The sequence below is a fragment of the Labeo rohita genome, chromosome 19 (genome assembly GCF_022985175.1).
Source record: "Labeo rohita strain BAU-BD-2019 chromosome 19, IGBB_LRoh.1.0, whole genome shotgun sequence".
Lineage (NCBI taxonomy): Eukaryota > Metazoa > Chordata > Actinopteri > Cypriniformes > Cyprinidae > Labeo > Labeo rohita.
Genome location: NC_066887.1, coordinates 33,793,621 through 33,814,564, shown reverse-complemented (window position 1 = coordinate 33,814,564; position 20,944 = coordinate 33,793,621). Strand labels below are relative to the sequence as shown.

Genomic DNA, 20,944 nt, shown 5'->3' with positions numbered 1-20,944 from the left:
ATTATATTTCTAATTTAGATTTATGTAATTTTTAAATCTGTCTTTAAATATATTTATAAATATATTATATATGAACAATATTTTATATTTTATTTTTAAAATAAATAAAAACCATAGGCCTATATGTGTATTTTTTAAGTTATTTATATATATATATATATATATATATATATATATATATATATTTTTTTTTTTTTTAAGTGAGAAATGTCAGAATTTGTGAATGTCTTTTTACTTATCTTATTTGTAGTATTATAATTTTTTTGACAAAATTTCTGAACAAAACATGATTATCATATTCTCTTGTTACTAATTTGGTTACATTTATTTCCAGATTTCAAACCACAAAAAAAAAAACAAAAAACAAAAAAAAAAGTTCTGAAAAAGGTTCCAGTTCTGAAAAGACAAAAAAGTTACCTAACATAGTTCAGAAATACTTCAGATCATTAGATTACGTTTATTTTGTTAATTGCTTATTGAACACTGGTGTCTTTAATCATATTTCTGCACTTTGCATAACAGCATGCTTTAACCATGATAATGCAACTTAAAGATATCTTATTGTTGCTTATTGTTTTATTTTATTGTTTTTTTGGCCTGGCATTAATACCTGAACCACTTCTTACAATCTGATGAAATGCAGAGTCTTTTTGGCCACCAATTATCATTTTATTTCTACTTTGTTTCTACATATCTTGCATACAGCTTGAACATAATTCAATATATTTGAAATTATTTATATTGTTATTTGTATTTTCAAAAAATATTTTTGTGAAATTTACATTTTTTTTGCTGATATTTTGTTGTTTTAATGACAGCGGCACTGATCTGACATGAACAAAACATAATTATCGTAAAATTATATTTCTCATTTATTATTAAGTCAATTAGAGAATGTCTTCTTTTAATCTGTCTTTAACTATATTTATAAATATATTATATATGATCGATATTTTAGATTTAAAGTTATAATTTTACAATAAATAAATAAAAACCATAGGCATATATGTATATTTTTGAAGTTACTTGTTTTTTATTTTTATTTAATTATTATTATTACTTTTATTTATTTATTTATTTATTTATTTTTTAAAAAATGTAAAAGAATTTGAGAAGGTCTTTTACTTATAGTATTTGTAATATTATAATTTTTTCTGCAACATTTTTTAAACAAAACATGATTATCACATTCTCTAATTTGGTTACATTTGTGACCCTGGACCACAAAACCAGTCATAAGGGTAAACTTTTTATTAATACATCAAATCATCACCTGAAAGCTGATGAATATAAATAAATAAGCTTTCTATTGATGTGTGGTTTGTTAAGATAGGATTCAACTGAATTGAATTTGAATTGAAAAAAAAAATCTAAATATTGAGAAAATCACCTTTAAAGTTGTCCAAATGAAGTTCTTTGCAATGCATAATACTAATCAAAACTTAAGTTTTGATATATTTACGGTAGGGAATTTATAAAATATCTTTATATCATATAATATATGGAACATGATCTTTACTTAATATCTTAATGATTTTTGGCAAAAAAGAAAAATCAATTTTGACCCATACAATGTTTTGGCTATTGCTACAAATATACCCATGTTACTTAAGACTTTTGGTTTTGTGGTCCAGGGTCACATATATTTTAATTTAAAAATATATATTTAAAAAAAAAAATGCAGATTTAGACTTAATTGTGTAAAATTTTAATGAAATGTTCGTTTTAATTCTGAAAAGATTAAAAGCATTATCTAACAGTTCACAAATGTTTTAGATCAATAGATCTTTTTATTCTGTTAAAGGGGTCATCGGATGCCCATTTTCCACAAGTTGATATGATTCTTTATGGTCTTAATGAAAAGTCTCTAATATACTTTGGTTAAAAATTCTCAATGGTTTTGTAAAACAACACCCTTTTTACCTTGTCAAAATCAGCTCTGCAAAAATCATCTCATTCTAAGGAGCTGTTCCTTTAAATGCAAATGAGCTCTGCTCGCCCCGCCCCTCTCTTCTCTCTGTGGAGTGACGATCTTGTTTACTTTAGCCGCTAAACTTCCTAACTACCACATTATAAGGAAAGGCGATCACAAAGATTCATAAAAAAACATTATACTCACTTCTGCTGTAAGTGAAGCTGGATCACGAATGATTTGCGTGAACATAGACGGATATATGTAGATCGGGAGGTGCATTCCCTTCACAAACAAATGTAATCTACTGCATCTTCAGCTGCTCAGATGTCGGGAGTAAATGACGACCACTATGTTCATTATTACATCCAGCAACACAACACCTCAATCACTCAATCAGAGATATTCTTGTCTAACTTACATTCCTGCTCCGGCATCGAAACAAGGAAAGTTACTGGACTGTTACAGCTGATCTGAGGTGAGAGCTCATGTCAATCAACTATGGTGGGAGCGGCCTCTGTGGGTGTGATGCCACAACGACAGGCATCTGAGAATGGCTCGATTTGAAAAAGGGAATATTATTTTTACAGATTAATTAAAAACCACTGCATGGATTTTTATCATTATAGGGTAAATTTGTACATACACTGCCAACACGCATTAATGTTCAAACAACATGTAAAAGTGAACTTAGTGTCCGATGACCCCTTTAAGGGAAAAGTCCACTTCCAGAACAACAATTTACAAATAATGTACTCACCCCCTTGTCATCCAAGATGTTCATGTCTTTCTGTCTTCAGTCATAAAGAAATTATGTTTTTTGAGGAAAGCATTTCAGGATTTTTCTCCACGTAATGGACTTCATTGGTGCCCCGATTTTGAACTTCCAAAATGTAGTTTAAATGCAGCTTCAAAGGCTCTAAATGATCCCAGATGAGGAAGAAGGGTCTTATCTAGCGAAACGATCGGTCATTTCCTTTGAAAAATAATTTTTTTTATACTTTTTAAGCACAAAAGCTTATAGCACAGGCTCTGGGATGCGTGTCCACGATGCTACGAATTAGTGATGGGTCGTTCTTGAACTATTCTTTCATTTTGAACGAATCTTTGATGTGACTCGCGAAGAACGAGTCGTCTCGGGGAGTGATTCGTTCAGTTGTGTATGCACAACATCCTATTTGGTTCTGTACTGGAATTAGTTCACCTGTTTCAAGTCATTCATTCATCTTATGGGGCTGTCACGTGATGAACGAACGACTCAAACCCGAAAACTTGTCAGATAAGAGGTGAGGTGAGCTAATCATAGACTAAAGACCCAGGTAAACAATGAATACATTTTTCTGTTTCTTATAGCATTATAGTTTTGTTTTGTTTTAAGTGTGATCAACGTTTGTGTAAGCAGTAGATGTGTTAGGGAAGTAACACGTAACATTTTAATTATATTTTGCTAAAATAAACAAATGAACAACTCAAAAAAAGATTTGTTCATTTTGCTGAACGAGACTCAAAGGTCTGAGTCAGTAAAATGATCCGAACTTCCCATCACTACTATGAATCATGTCTAAGTTCATCATCTGTGTGCTCCGGCTCAAAAAGGTAGAGTATGGTGAAAAACTCCATCTTATTTTCTCCTACAACTTCAGAATCGTCCGACATCGTTGTACCTTTTTGTTTGTAAACAGCGTTTGACTTACTTGCACTTTCTTAGTCTTTGCGCGTTCGCTTTGTAAACACTGGGTCTGTAGTTCAGCGTGACCTTTCGACGTGATTCAAAAGTACGTGAACGCATCCCAGAGCCTGTGCTACACAAGTTTTTGTGCTTAAAAAGTGAACAAATTTTTATTTTCCGAAAAAATGACAGATTGTTTCGCTAGACAAGACTCTTCTTCCTCGTCTGGGATCGTTTAGAGCCTTTGAAGCTGCATTTAAACTACATTTTGGAAGTTCAAAATCAAGGCACCAATCAAGTCCATTATATGGAGAAAAATCCTGAAATGTTTTCCTCAAAAACCATAATTTCTTCACGACTGAAGACAGAAAGACATGTACATCTTGGATGACAAGGGGGTGAGTATATTATTTGTGAATTGTTGTTCTGGAAGTGGACTTCTTTAATGTTTAATTACTCATATTCTGAACTATAAAACAGCTATAAGACATCTTATTGTTTTATTTCAGTTAATTTAATCTGGCATTAATAGCTGTATTTGTTAAATTGCATTAGTATATCAGTATCTCAGTAACTGATGTAATGTTCAGAACAGGCTCAGCACCGAAAACACATTCACTTCTGTTCATGTGTGTGTGTGTGTGTGTTTGTGTGATTCACACTCACTGACAACCTGCATTCAAATTCTTGTTTCTTCTTCCTCAGCAGCTGATGTCTTGAGTGTCAGAGTTTGTCTCTGATGCCCTCTGCTGGCCGTGGGAAGCTGCCCTAGCAAGGTCTAGTGTTTACATTTTTTTGACCTAACATGCTGTTAATAGCTTTTTTGGTATTAGCTTAATTATATTAGTTCTTTAAAAATATTATGAAATAACACACCGTGCATACAACCTTAAATTCTATTATTATTATTATTATTATTATTGTTTGTTAGTTTGTTTATTTGCTTTATACTTTATTTGCACACTCTCACTTGCATTAGGAGTATATTTGTAATTGTTTGCATTTGTAAAGGAAGCACTTGTTTTCTTCACGGTTAATGTTCTTAATGTCAATCTTGATGGAAGCTAAAGCACTTTACGTACTTTGTGTGTAATGACTTTAATGTAAAACTAATTCTGATATGTGGTACAGAAATGATCTTAAAGTTTAAATCTAAATGCAATCAGGACAAAATGACCTAATATTCTTATATACTTATTCTTATATATGACTTGATATGCATATAATATTGCAGATCTCCAGTAATGTCCAGTAGGGGGCAGTAAATGAACTGGAAACATTGAAGGTCAGGAACTTCCCAACTCTGAGTTGTTCGGTCTCTTTAAGCATGAAACAGCAGCAGATATTCATTAATGAAATGTGGAGGCACTGGATGTTGATGTATGGTTTGTGTTGATCTGTGTGTTTGCATTTCAGTTCAACAACAGTCTGCTGCTGACATTTACAGTGCAATTACAGACTCAATGTGACTGACTGAAGCTGTGCAACTCAAGAAAACCCCAAGAACAACAAGAGTCACTACAGAAATAACGCTTTTTTGAGATGAGATGCGTTCTGAAAAATGCAATTAATCTTGTGTTTTTTAAGATTGAATGCACACACAAAGAAAGAGAGAGAGAGAGCGATAGAGATTTTTACATAGTTGTATATCATAAAACATTATATATTTAATGATATATTATAACATTTAATCTCACTCTCTCTCTCTATATATATGAAGAGTTCAGATGCAAAAGCCTCTAAATCCATCTGACGTATTTCTTTAAAATGAGCATTTCTTTCTGGCTACTTTGTATAGGTTTCTGTGTAAGTACTGGTTCTTCTGATTGGGCTGAGGCTGGAATTTAGTGAGTTTGAAGTAGAAGTATTTGATGGACGTATAATATGTGTCGAGAGCATTCACTCAGTATCTCATTTTTGACCGAGATGGATTTTAGCTGGTTTTGCATCTGAACTCTCTCTCTCTCTCTCTATATAAAATAGAATGTTGTATATATAAATAAACAGAAATACTATCATATATTTATCACACATTTATTCCATAATGCTTTCTTTATCTATAATATTATATAATGTGTATTATATATATTTTAATAAAATGTGTTTATTAATTCTATTATTATATATAATAAAAAAATGTATGAAATTATATAAAATTATTACTATTAAATAATATAGTATTATATGGCATCAATTCCATAATGGTTCGATTATCTATAATATTATATAGTGTGTATAACATGTATTATATTGGAATTTATACACTATAATACAATGTTTATATATATATATATATATATATATATATATTACTATATACACACACAAACATATATATATTTTTAATATGTTTATAATGTCTATATATAAGGTATAATAATTAGAAAAGTTGTTATATTATATAATTTATTATATATTATTTATTCCATAATGGTTAGATTATCTATATTATATAATGTGTATAATATATATTATATTGGATATATATTTATATATATTTGTTAAAATGTTTATATATATATATATATATATATATTTTTATTAAAATGTAAAATGTTTATAGTATTATATACACACACCAATGTACATATATTTTTTATATATTTTTATTAAAATGTTTATAGTGATATATATATATATATATGTGTGTGTGTGTGTGTGTGTGTGTGTGTATAAATAAAATCTATACATAATTGTATAAATTATATTAATATTATAATTATAGAATATTGTATGATAATGTATCACTATCATATATTTATCACATATTTATTCCAATATTCCAATATTATATATAGTATATTATAATATATATTATGTTATATATTTAATGATATAGATAGATTCATATAGATTATGAATTTCATAGGTTATGAATTCAACTTAACTTTGTATCTCAGATGTAAACAAAAAGAGAGCTGTTTTTTTTTTTTTTGTAGGAGTTTGACTTTTCACATTTTAGGCATAATTGTATATATTATATTAACATTATTTTATAGAACATTGTATGATAATGTAACACCATCATATATTTATCCCATATTTATTCCACAATTCCAATATTATAATATATATATATATAGATAGATAGATAGATAGATAGATAATTATATATTTAATGGTATAGATTCATATATATTATATAATATTACATATAAAAATTATATAAAAATATAATACTATCATTAATTTATCACACATTTATTCCATAATGGTTCTATTATCTAAAATATTATATAATATATATTATATATTTAGTATAATTTATATTTTATATTAATTATATAATTATATATAATCAAAATGTATAATGTGTATATATAGATATTTTAACACAGAATTTGATAAATATCTATGTTGAGATGTCTTGACTTTTGACATTTTAGGCAAATCTGAGCAAAGTGTGAGAAAAACTGGAACCTGAAGGCAAATTTGCTCTTCATTTTATTTCATTTGAGTAATTCAAACCATTCAAAACTTCAGTTTGAGCTATATTTCCACATCAGTTCTCAGTTGTTGACATGCTCTTCATGCGCAGTAAGGTGTGTGTGTGTGTGTGTGTGTGTGTGTGTGTGTGTGACAGGCGTCTCGCTGTCTCTGTGTCCCGCGGCTGAAGGTAAGACAGATTTACTGCCTCTCCACTGAATGAGATTTTTGGCACGCCGCACTCTTGTTCCTAAAGTGAGCGTTTACTCGCTCTGGAAGGTGTTGACGGGTCAAAACAAGCGTCTTTTTAACACTTAATGTGCTAGAGAGACGTCTGATTTTGTCAACAGGTGCATGAATGGATTCTGTAGGAGTTTGGTTAGTTTTATAGAGGTGTTTAATCTGCGTCTGTCCTGTTTTCAACACAGCGCAGCAGTAAATGTTGATGTAAGACGTCTGTAATGTCCCTCAGGGCTCCAGAAAGCCTCATATTTGACTTGAAGAATAGAAGAGAATACAGGTGTTAAAAGACGAGTCTCCTGGACGTGAAGCACAGGAATCAGCATCTTGATTTATTAGGATCAGCAGCACATACAGTCATGAAGAGCGAGCGCATGTGCGTGTGTGTGTGTGTGTTTTGAAGTCTTGTCTCCGATGTGTCTGAGCTGAATAACGTTTGCTTGTTGAATGACGTAAAAACAGCCGAACATAAATGTTTAGTGCTTTCTGTCTGTAGTTGTGAACTGGGGCCAACAGGTGTGGTTCTCAATGATTGCCTGGAATGTTTTTATGTTAGTAGTGTGCTTGTCAATGTACTGTTTTGCAATAGAGTGTGCTTGTCAAGTTATTGATGCTTCATGTCTTTTTTTAGGTCTTTATGTTTTTTGTTTGTGCGTGTGGAAAATTGTCTAAGGGCTGTACAGACTCATTTCCGCACCTGTGAAATTGCGTAATTTTATTACATGTTCAGTATTCTAAACTGCTTGTATTTTGCTTTTATCAAAATTAATTCATTTTCTTTTTCGATTTTAATTTATATAATATATATATATATTTTCCCAGAATAATTTTGTCGTCATGGTACTTTCTGTTCTAACCTGAACTTTTTATTATAATTAAATTTTTCTGTATTTAGTTGTTTTATATTTAAACTGTTTACACCGTGCTTGTTACTGCAATTAAATCATTGTATTTGTTCAGAAATTGTCTTTGTAATTTAAGTTTTTGTTCAAACGTTTTATCATTTTAATTCTATTACAATTTTATTTTTTATATTGTTTTTTTTTACTGTTTAAATGGTGCTTTTACTCATTTTTATTTATTTATTTATAATTGTATTAATTTTTGAAAATTTGTACTTTCTGTTAAAACCTGAACTTTTTATAATTTTATTTTTCTATATTTAATACTTTAATATTTAAACTGCTTACACTGTACTTGTTACTGCAATTAAACTTTATTTTGAATATTTTTTACAGAACAATTTGTTCAAACATTTTATAATTTTAATTCTATTATCATTTTATATGTTTTATTTTTAAACTGCTTAAATTGTACTTTTACTAAAGTTATTTTATTTTATTTATTAATTTTTGAGAATTTGTCATTGTACTTTCTGTTCAAACCTGAACGTTTTATTTTATTTTTCTACGTTTAATTGTTTAACTGCTTACATTGTACTTTTAGTACTATTTAGTAATATTTTTTAGAACTATTACTTTCAGTTCAAACATTTTATTATTTTAATTCTATTATCATTTTCTATATACATATATATATATATATATATATATATATATATATGTGTGTGTGTGTGTGTGTGTGTTTAAGTTGTTTTAATTTTAAACTGCTTAAATTGTACTTTTACTAAAAAATATTTTAATTTTTGAGATTTTGTCTTTGTACTTTGTTCAAACATTATATTTTTATTATAATTTTATCTTTCTATATTTAATTGTTTTAATATTTTTACATTGTACATTTACTGCAATTAAATTATTTTGTTTTTAAATATTTTTACAGAACTACTTTCTGTTCAAACATTTTATAATTTTAATTCTATTAAAATTTTAGTTTTTATATATAATTTAAGATGTTTTATTTTTAAACTACTTAAATTGTACTTTTACTAAAGTTATTTTATTTATTAATTTTTGAGAATTTGTCTTCTTACTTTCTGTTCAAACCTGATTTTTTTATATTTTATTTTTCTATATTTAATTGTTTTATATTTAAACTGCTTACATTGTACTTTTACTGCAATAATTGCAATAATAATTTTATTTAATAATATTTGTTCATAATTTGTCTGTTTGAATATTTTATTTCTTTTATAATTTAATTTATTTTTTAAATATGTTTAAGTTGTTTTGTTTTTAAACTACAAATAAAATTATAATAGAATTAAAATTATAAAATGTTTGAACAGAAAGTAATGGTTCTGTAAAAAATATTATGAAACAAAATTATTTAATTGCAGTAAAAATACAAAGTAAGTAGTTAATTAAATATATAGAAAAATAAAATTATAATAAAAACAGAAAGTACAAAGACAAATTCTCAAAAAGTCGTTCTATTTTTAAACTGCTTAAATTATACTTTTAGTAAAATTATTTAATCATTTTTGAAAATTAGTCTTTGTATTTTCTGTTTAGACCTGAACTTTGTTTGAATATAAATATATAAATATATTTTACATTTTATTATTATATTATTTTTAATGTTTAATTGTTTTTTTAAACTGCAAGTTTAAAGATCACCAATGCTGAATTAATACGATCAAAAACATGCTAAAAACAGTAAAACTGTGAAATGTTATTACAATTTAAAAGAAGTTAACTTAATTTATTTCTGGGATCAAAGCTGAATTTTCAGCATCACTACTCCAGTCTTCAGTGTCACATGATCCTTCAGAAATCATTCTAATATACTGATTTGCTGCTCAACAAACATTTCAAACATTTTTTTTTTTTTTTAGGAAGAACAGCATTTATTTTTGTAACTTTGTAACATTAAACTGAATGGTAGTGTGCATTGTCCACGTCAAGCTTTATAAGCCTGTTATGGGAAAACAATGACAGTGATCATTTTACAGTAAAATACTGTCAAGAATATTGACTGTAAATAATGTCTAGTGCAATGATATTTGATATTATGAATCATTTATGCAATGACCTTCACGCTTCAAATCCCCAACATTGAAGGAGGTTGAACAAAACATGTCTGGAAAGAAATTTTCTTTAATATCTGGATGTTTTGACCACTTTTAAGGGTATTATTAGTGTTTTGAATGTGGCTCATCCAATCAGATTTCACAGTTGGAACTATTAATTTTAATAACTTATATGTTTTCAGATATCTGACATAGATTTAGCTGCGAAATAAACTCTCAAACACCAACTTTATCTTCCCGTACAGAAACAGACTTGATCAACTGAATCCACTCTGTCATTTGTTCACCAAAGCAGCCGATTTCAATCTGATCAGCAAAATGAGCTCCAAATCACACCCCTGACGTCTGCAGGGTGAAAGAGCACTCACTTGGGAAAGCGCGCCTCAATCTTCTTCCATTACTCCCGCCAGGCCAATCTAAGCACACAAATTACGCCACGGCGACCTCATCAGCGCAGGTATTTTAAGATCAAACAACAAACCTCTGTAAAGCAGTCCAACATGGAGGTAAAAGCTTTCCCCACCCATTAACGCGGCTTTACCCCGGGACTCCTTTTAGCCCCAGGTGAAGACATGATTGGTCAATTGCTCTGGGAACTAAACGCATCTGAACTGCTCTGAACGGTCTGTGTCCTCAGCGGGACGACCAGAGAGAGAGCAGGTGGAAATCAACTCACCGACTGTGAGAGTCTGATCAGAGTTTCAACAGCATCTCCATCGCATTTCACTACATGAAACACACGTTCTTAAAAGTTAAGTCTATTCTAAATATATAGACAGTGTTGGGGAAAGTTACTTTTAAAAGTAATCCATTACAATGTTGCGTTACTCCATTCAAAAGAAACTAATTGTGTTACTTTTCATGCAAAGTAATGTATTATGTTACTTTTGAATTACATTTGTCACCTGAGCTGGATCTGCTTACTTATTTTTAATATCAAAAAACCCAAAACGTATATTTTTGGCACTGTTACGGCCCCTGTGCACCAAAAATGAAACTAGATAAAAAAGTTCGTCCAGACAAACTTTGAAGTTGACTTGAGAAAGCCTGACCAGAAAGTTTGACAAAGTTTTAAAAGATTATAAGTTTTAAAAGTTTTATGAGTTTCAGTCTGAACAATTTTAAAGCCTAAAGCTTGAATGTTTTGAAGGCAATACAGTGTCAGATACACTGTAAAAAAAATAAAAAACACAATTTGTTGAGTCAACTCAAAATAATTTGTTACCCTGCTGCCTTAAAATTTTAAGTTCAGTCAACTAAAATAAGTTTAGTCAACTTGAAATGTTAAGTTGTACTAAGTAACAACTTAGATATTTGTGTTTGCTAAACTTAACAGATGGGTAAGTAACCCAGCTGCCTTAAAATCTGAAGTTGATTCAACTCAAATATCTAAGTTGTCACTTACTATAATTTAACATTTCAAGTTGAATAAACTTTTTTTTGAGTTGACTGAACTTTAAAGCAGCCAGGTTACAAATTATTTTAAGTTGACTCAACAAATTGTTTTTTACAGTGTAGATGATAGATATATAGATATTATGTTGTTAGCATGTTACTAGCATGATTAACATGTTACTAACATGTTCCTAGCATGATTCCAGCATAATGTTTATAGCATGTTTCTATCATGATTAGCATGTTACTAGAATGTTAACATTACTAGCAAGCATGTTGCTAGCATTATTCTAGCATGACTAGCATGTTGTTAACATTATTATCAAGCATGTTCTTAACATGATTAGCATGTAACTAGCATGTTGCTAGCATAATTAGCATATTTCTATCATGATTAGCATGTTTTTGCTAGCATGTTACTAGCATGCTGTTAACATTACTAGCAAGCATGTTGCTAACATGATTCTAGCATGATTAGCATGTTACTAACATGTTGCTAGCATAAGTAACATGTTGGTAACATGATTAGCATGTTAATAGCATGTTGTTAACATTACTAGCAAGCATGCTGCTAGCATTATTCTAGCATGACTAGCATGTTGTTAACATTATTAGCAAACATGTTCCTAACATGATTCTAACATTATTAACATGTAACTAGCATGTTGCTAGCATAATTAGCATGTTACTAGCATGTTTCTATCATGATTAGCATGTTACTAGCATGTTGTTAACATTATTAGCAAGCGGGTTGCTAGCATTATTCTAGCATGACTAGCATGTTGTTAACATTATTAGCAAACATGTTCCTAACATGATTCTAACATTATTAGCATGTAACTAGCATGTTGCTAGCATGATTAGCATGTAACTAGCATGTTGCTAGCATAATTAGCATGTTACTAGCATGTTTCTTTCATGATTAGCATTTTTTTTTGCTAGCATGTTACTAGCATGTTGTTAACATTATTAGCAAGCAGGTTGCTAGCATTATTCAAGCACGATTAGCATGTTACTAACATGTTGCTAGCAAAAGTAGCATGTTGGTAACACGATTAGCACGTGACTAGCATGTTGTTAACATTATTAGCATTTTACTAGCATGTTGTTAGCATGATTAGCATGTTAGTTTGAATGAGTTATTAGAAATACAGTACATAGAAGGGAAGTTTGATTGAGTGTCAAGGGATTCTGGGAGTTTAGATTTGAATTTTGTCAGTTGGAGTTTGAAGAGTGTTGCTCATTTGAACATTCCGTCAGTGTAAGTCTATGGGATTTTTCCCAGTTTTAATCATCATTTTTAGTCCGATCAGTGAGAAAAGATGTAGCACACCCGGTCAGATCAGTCTGAAGATCTGGGCTGAGTTTGCAGTTTGTAGAGTTAAAGGAGAAGTCCACTTCCAGAACAAAGATTCACATATAATGTACTCAACCCCTTGTCATCCAAGATGTTCATGTCTTTCTTTCTTCATTGGTAAAGAAATTATGTTTTTTGAGTGATATGGTGCGAAGTTTAAACTTCCAAAATGCAGTTTAAATGCAGCTTGCAAACAATCCCAGCTGAGGAAGAAGGGTCTTATCTAGTGAAACGATCAGTTATTGTCATTAAAAAAAATGTCAAACACTAGTCTTGTCTTGCTCTGCCTGAACTCTGTTTTTGTTCCAGTTCATGACAGTTAGTGTATGTCGAAAAACTCCCATCTCATGTTCTTTCTCAACTTCAAAATCGCCCTATATCGCTGTTTTACCTGTTTTGTTAAGGGTGTTTGATCTTCTTTGCATGTTCACTTTGCAAAGACTGTGTCGGTACTTCTGCAGTGATGTAGGATGATTTTGAAATGATTTTTGAAGTTGAGGGAGAAAATACGATTGGAGTTTTTTGACATACCCTAACTGTCTTGAGCCACAATACACAGATATCAGGCAGAACAAGACAAGCATTTGAGATTAAAAAGTATATAAATTGTATTATTTTTATGAAAATAACTGATTGCTTCGCTAGATAAGACTCTTCTTCCTCGGCTGGGATCGTTTGAAGCCGCATTTAAACTGCATTTTGGAAGTTCAAAATCGGGGCACCATATCAGTCCATTATATGGAGAAAAATGCTGAAATGTTTTCCTCAAAAAACAATTTCTTCACAACCGAAGAAAGAAAGACACGAACATCTTGGATGACAAGGAGTACATTATCTATGAATCTTTGTTTTGGAAGTGGACTTCTCCTTTAAAGCTCTAGGAGTTGGAGTCAGAAAGTTTAGTCTCAGAAGAAGAATAAGAAGTTTATATAGCATTTCAGTAAGTTGGCTTTCCCAAATTTTCAAATATTGTTTCAAAATTATATTAAATATTCTTTATTGTTTTTATGCAAATTGCACATTTCTCCCCAAATTCTCATTACTGTAATGAGTAAAAAATGCAATTCATGCAATAATAATGTACTACTTTGAAAAATATGAATACTATTTAGTATTTTACCTAATAAAATAAAAAAATGCATTAAAAATAATGAGGAAAAACTGAGAAACTGAAAAAATAATAATCTAATAATGTTTTGAAAAGTCATAAAAAAAGTCACAATGCAAACAAACAAACAAAAAAATCATTATTTCTTAACATTCTCATTACTGTAATGAGACTTGTTTACAGCAACTATAGAAATGAAATAAAATCCTGTTAATTTAAGTAAAAAATAATTTGTACAAAAATAATTATTATTATTAATAATAATAAATACTGATTATATGAATAATAAACACTGATTATAAAAAACTAAATAATATGATAATTAATATTATAAATATTCCATTTACATAATTATTTATTATATTAAATATAGTTTCTGAATTACATGAAATATTCTTTTGTTTTTATACAAACTATAATTTATTTTTTTATTATAGTCTATTCATAACCATTCAAATTACATTGAAAATGACCATTTTTATGACAATTAAGCACCATTTTCTCCAAATTCTCATTCTGTAATGAGAAAAAAAAAACTTGTTTAATTATATAAAACAATATAATATTAATAAAAATGTATTATTTGGAATGGCTTGTTCAGAAAGACTGTTAAAGATTTATTAGGAATTAGGAACAAAACGTGTCTAAATTAATTGCAGAAAAATGTAAAGAGGAAGTTTCATTAGATTCTTTCATTATGGCTCGGGTCCTTCCTTCAGTTTAAGTTCGGTTAAAATCCTAAGTGATCTCTCAAAGATCAGCAAGATTCAGTTAACGCCACCTGTGCAACCAGACAGATCTACGACGGGTCTCTAAGACCCAGGGGCTGAAGAGCACTCGCTCCTAATGTACATTTCCACTACTAGGTGTCCCATTACAATGAGAGCCAATCTGGTGTCGGGGAGATCTGGCCAAGTGTGCAATCTCAAAACAATGAGCTCTTTTGAGAAGTTAAGTGCCCATTGTGCCGCTAAAGGCTAGCAAAGCATTGACTAATTACATGCTCTTCAGCAGACACCTTCTGGTCCCCCGGCCTGACGGACGGGACGGGGGCCCGTCAAACTGTTAGTTATTTTACAGGGGTAATTCGAGCTCAACCCACTTCAAAAGACACACAGAGGAAGAGAGTGCAAGCCTGGGTCGCCTCCAGACGTCTCTCTGATCTTACAACGCGAGCGTAAACAAGCTGGAAAAAGTGCTGAATAACTTTCTCAGCGCTGTATTAAAGCACCTTCATTTTTCTCTGCCTGATTCCCGTTTCATCCTGATCTCTGCAGTCATACGTCATCCACAGCGTGTTTACGGGCATCCACTGCGATTTCTATCAATCTTACGCTCATTTTTTTGACCGTTCAGCCATTTAACCTTCATCCTGTGCAATGTCAGACTGCTGCCGGACTCATCCGGACTGTTCAGGAGGAAACAGGTGGAAAAAAAATTGGCTATGCCAGTTAAAGGTGAATCTCACACTGTCTATGGAGAACATGTCAAGAACCAGAAAGACACCAGTCAAAGGTTTTAAATGTTTTTTAAAGAAGTCTCTTCTGTTCACTAAGCCTGCATTTATTTGATTCAAAATTTTGAAATATTTTTACTATTTAAAATAACTGTTTTCTATTTGAATATTTTTCAAAATGTAATTTATTTCTGTGATGCGCAGCTGAATTTTCAGCATCATTACTCCAGTCTTCAGTGTCACATGATCTTTCAGAAATCATTCTAATGTGCTGATTTGCTGTTATTATTGTTATTAAAAATTATTATTAATGATATTTAATTTACATATTTATTATATATTGTTTATAAATTGTTTAAAATAATTTAAATAATTAATTTAGAATTTATATAGAGACATTTAACAATCACAATAATGTCACAATGCAAAAAAATGCTTTCATGGAAACTATAATTTCTTATTTAATTGTAGTCTATTAGAAATTATTATAGTCTATTTATAACCATTAAAATTACATTAAAAATAACTATTTTGTGACAATTTAGCACATTTCTCCCCAAATTCTCATTACTGTAATGAAAAAAAAAAAACTTGTTTAATTAATTTATATAAATTGCTAGTATTTCTCAGTTCATTCTAGAAAATGGATGGTAATTTAAGTAAAAACTGATTTATGTAATAATTTACTACATTAAATAATATGAATACTATTTAGTATTTTACCTAAAATAAATGAATTCATTAAAAAATAATGAGAAAAACTGAGAAACAATAAACATCTAATAAAGTTTTGAAAATGTCAGAAAGTTACAATGCAAATAAATAAATAAATAAACAGAAATCACAAAGGTCTTCAAATTCTCACTACTGTAATGAGACTTGTTTACAGAATTTACAAAAATTGGTGGTAACTGTCAATTCATTTTAGAAAAAAAAATGCTGTTAATTTAAGTAAAATTTTTTTTTACAATAATAATGTATTATTATTAATAATAATAAATATTGATTATATGAATAATAATAATGATACTATTGATTATAAAACAATAAACGTTTGATTAATATAATATTTCATTCATATAATTATTTGTTATATTAAATATTGTTGATTTTTTAAAATAATTTAATTCATTTATTTATTTAGAATTATTGTAGATAATAATGTCACAATGCAAAACAACTTTATTGTTTTTATTCAATTATTGTAATTTCTTTAATTATAGTTATTTAATTATAGTTTATATAAATTATTAGTCTACTTATAACCATTAAAATTACATCATTAAATGACTATTTTTGTGACAATTAAGCACATTTCTCCCCCACATTCTCATTACTGCAATGAGTAAAAAACTAATTCATGCAATAATAATTTAGTACTTTAGATAATATGAATACTATTTAGTATTTTACCTCAAATACATGAATTCATTAAAAAATGAGAAAAAAAGTCACAATGCAAACAAACAAACAAGTAAGTAAATAAATAATCATAAAGGTCTTTCCTAACATTCTCATTCCTGTAATTTATAGAAATTGGTAGCAATTTTCAACTCGTTTTAGAAAAAATGCTGTTAATTTAAGTAAAAGATCATTTATAAAATAATAATAATTGATTATTATTTATAATATTAAATACTTTAAATAAATTATAGGAATAATAAACACTGATTATAAAAAACGAATTAATAATATAACAATTAATATAATAAATAATATTTCATTTACATAATTATTTATTATATTAAATATTGTTTCTGAATTATATTAAATATTCTTTTGTTTTTATGCAAACAATAATTTCTTTTTTAATTATTATAAGCAATAATAATTTGCTACTTTAAATAATATGAATATTATTCAGTATTTTACTTAAAATAAACAAATTCATTAAAAAATAATGAGAAAACTAAGAAACTGAAAAAAAAATCTAATAAAGTTTTAAAAACATCATTAAAATGTCACAAAGCAAAAAATAAAATATATAAATAAATAAAAATCTTAAGTCTTAAAATTTTCTTTACTTTAATTAACTTGTTGAAATCGGTATTTGTAATGTAATTGTAATGGTAATTGTCAATTCATTTTAGGAAAAAAATGCTGTTAATTTAAGTTAAAATAATAATAATAATAATTGATTATTATTAATAATAATAAATATGGATTATATTAATAATAAATATTGATTATAAAATTTAAATGGCTCAAAAAAACAGCTTTATGTTTTTGTAGAAAATACACATTTTTTGTACATTTCCTTTGATTTTTGGGATCAAAGCAAATGCCCATAAATGACCAAAGAACAACCTCAAATGTAAGAGACTTTGAACAAAAAGTGTCTAATGTGAATTTATCTACAGCAAGAACCACATAAAACAATCTGCCATCTGCAGAGAAGACACAAGACAATGGTTTTATGGTGATGTGTGGAAAACAAGAATGAGAGCGAGACCCACCGGTTCTGGGACAGTAGAGACTGGAGTATTGTGACTATCACAGGTGACCTGCCTCCCTAAAGGCCTGAGCACAGTCTGACCCCTCAGACGGCCTGTCCTGAGATCAAACACAAAGATTAGAGCACAGATGAGAGGTCAAACCAGGGTCACCAGCCTTTTGAAAAATCCCTCTGATTAGAAAAGTGTGAAATATGACTTTTCCCAGAAAATGAGCTCTGAAAGATTGATGAACTACTTGAAACTTTAAAATTTGGATTACTGTGATGTTTTTATCGGCTCATTCTGACGGCACCCATTCACATCCATTGGTAAGCAAGTGATGTAATGGTACATTTCTTCAAATCTGATTTAGAAACAAACTCATCTGCATCTTGGATGGCCTCAGGGCGAGTACATTGTCATCAAATGTTCATTTTTGCCTGAACTGTTCCTTTAAGAGTGTAGTCTAATGGTTAGAGTATTGTGTGTGTGTGTGTGAGTGTGCACAGGAAGGACATTTTACAGGAGCAGTAAGTGGTAGGTGCAGTGCGTATAATAAAGATAAAGGCAACGTGAGAGAGCGAGGGAGAGATGTTAAGTGCCGTACAGGAATTGGCTTGCCCGACGGGGTCGAGCTCAACCGTCCTGACGCCAGCGACTGTCTGTAAGCAGCGCAGTGGCCACAGGCACTAACCCGGCCGGACGCGTTTCATCTCTCGCACATAAAACACACTTCAAACGTCTGCATTCTTCTGCAGTATGCACTGGAGTCATAGAGAGTCCAGCGCCGGTTGACTTTACGGGCAGCGCTCGAGCTCTATGTACATAATGCAGAGTTTCCTCTGCACTTTTGAGGTCTGTTTACGTCTGAGAATATCTAGAACAAATGCAAATGTTAGTCAGTGGTGTGACTTTAGTGCAAAGTTTTGCATGAAAGCACAGCGATTGAACTTTCAAAGTTATCTGGCCCTTAATAGCATTTTTAAAATATAAGCACAAAGACGTTATTTGTACATTGTTAATGGAATGTTTTTTAAAACATTTAAGTTGAACGTTCGTTTAACATTACTAGTTTCAGACGGCTCAGAGAATATTCAAAAGTAGTGTTGTCACGACACCAATATTTTGACTTCGATACAATGCCTGACTAAAATTAACGATACTACTACTGAACCAATACTATGAAAAAAAATATAGAACAACAGGAAAAGTAATTGAATAACAGATGATCCAAATGGAGATCATAGTTATTTTATCTATTGAAACAAAGCACTGCATCCCCCTTTAAAAAAAAAAATAAATAAAATAATATTAATCACATGCCTTTGCTAGAGATCTTTGCTATATTGGTAAGTTAGTTTAAAGGATAAAGCTGAATCTTATTTCATGATATAGTCATTTTACTTCACAACAACAACTTATATCACAACAGTCATTTTTTTTAAAATCATCTTAGTTATTAATAATAAAAACCCAGATGCAAGTGACAAACTGAAGGACAACTACACTAAAACAAAGACACAAATAATAAGGGCCCTATGAAATCTGTTTTATTTTTTCCCAAATTCCATTTTTATTTTTCTAGACTCTATTTTAATGGTTACGTAAAAAAAGGTATTTATCAAAAAGCATGTCTAATTAATTGAAATTTGCAGAATTTAACAGCAATTTATTATTATTTTTTTTTAATTACATGTTTTTAAGAAATACATTTTATATATATATTTTAATTCAGTTTTGTTTGTGAATTTGTTTTCCATTCATTTTCTGGATTCGATTTTAATTATTTCATTACATTTTAATAATCAAAAGCATGTCTAATGAATTTATAAAGGATAATTAGATTTGATAAAGAATTAATTTATTATAGAATATTTATTTCTTTTTTTCCCCAGAAATACGTAAGTTATTACGTATGTAAGTTAGACAAGAATTGAGTGATTGAGGTGTTGTGTTGCTGGATGTAATAATGAACATAGTGGTCGTCATTTATTCCCGACATCTGAGCAGTGGATTACGTTTGTTTGTGAAGGGAATGCACCTCCCATTCTACATAAATGCGTCTGTTCGCGCAAATCATTTGTGATCCAGCTTCACTTACAGCAGAAGTGAGTATAAAGTTTTTTTTTATGAATCTTTGCGATTGCCTTTCCTAATAATGTGATAGTTAGGAAGTTAAGCAGCTAAACGTGGCTAAATGCGGCTAAAGTAAACAGGCTTGTCACTCCACAGAGAGAAGAAAGGGGCGGGGCGAGCAGAGCTCATTTGCATTTAAAGCAGCCTCGACCAGAATGAGATGATTTTTGCAGAGCTGATTTTGACAAGGTAAAAAGGGTGTTGTTTTACACAATGATTGAGAATTTTTAACCAAAGTATATTATAGACTTTTCATTAAGACCCTAAAGAATCATATCAACTTATCAACATATCAGAATGGGTATCCGATGACCCCTTTAAAGTACTGGTACTAGTAAAATGTGGAATCACATTTTTTTAAAAGCAGGGTATTGCGATACTTTTTAAGTGCCGGTATATTGTGCAACACTATTCAAAAGTAACATTCCCTTAATGTTAGCAAAATGATACAATGGAACATTCATCAAATGTTTTCTCTAATTTTCTGAAAATTAAACAAAACAAAAACACTTGAAACATTTAAAAAACTGAATGTTCTAAATGTTTACTGGACATTCATCTGACCTTTTTTCTTTCAAACGTTACTAGTTTCAAACAGTTCAGAGAACATTCAAAAGTAACAAAGTAACAGTTTTTTAAACACTGGATGTTCTAAACTTTCACTTGATGTTCATCTAACATTTTTTCAACATTACTAGTTACTAGAAGGCACAGAGAACATTCAAAAGTAACGTTCTCTTAATGTTAGAAAAATGATCAAATGAAAACCTGTCATGTTTTCTCTAAAGTTCACATATGAAGAAAAAACATTTAAAAAACTGAAAGTTCTAAATGACATTAATCTGAACTTAAAATGTTACTACTTTCAAAAGTAACAT

General features: G+C 29.7%; 1 long non-coding RNA gene across 1 annotated transcript; it reads left to right on the top strand.

Annotated features, from left to right (window-relative positions):
- Positions 1-4,281: 4,281 nt before the first annotated feature.
- Positions 4,282-5,675, top strand: LOC127182061 (uncharacterized). Its single transcript, XR_007829844.1, has 3 exons — positions 4,282-4,357; positions 4,816-4,866; positions 4,998-5,675. It is a non-coding gene; the product is annotated as an uncharacterized LOC127182061 (long non-coding RNA).
- The last annotated feature ends 15,269 nt before the right edge of the window (positions 5,676-20,944 follow it).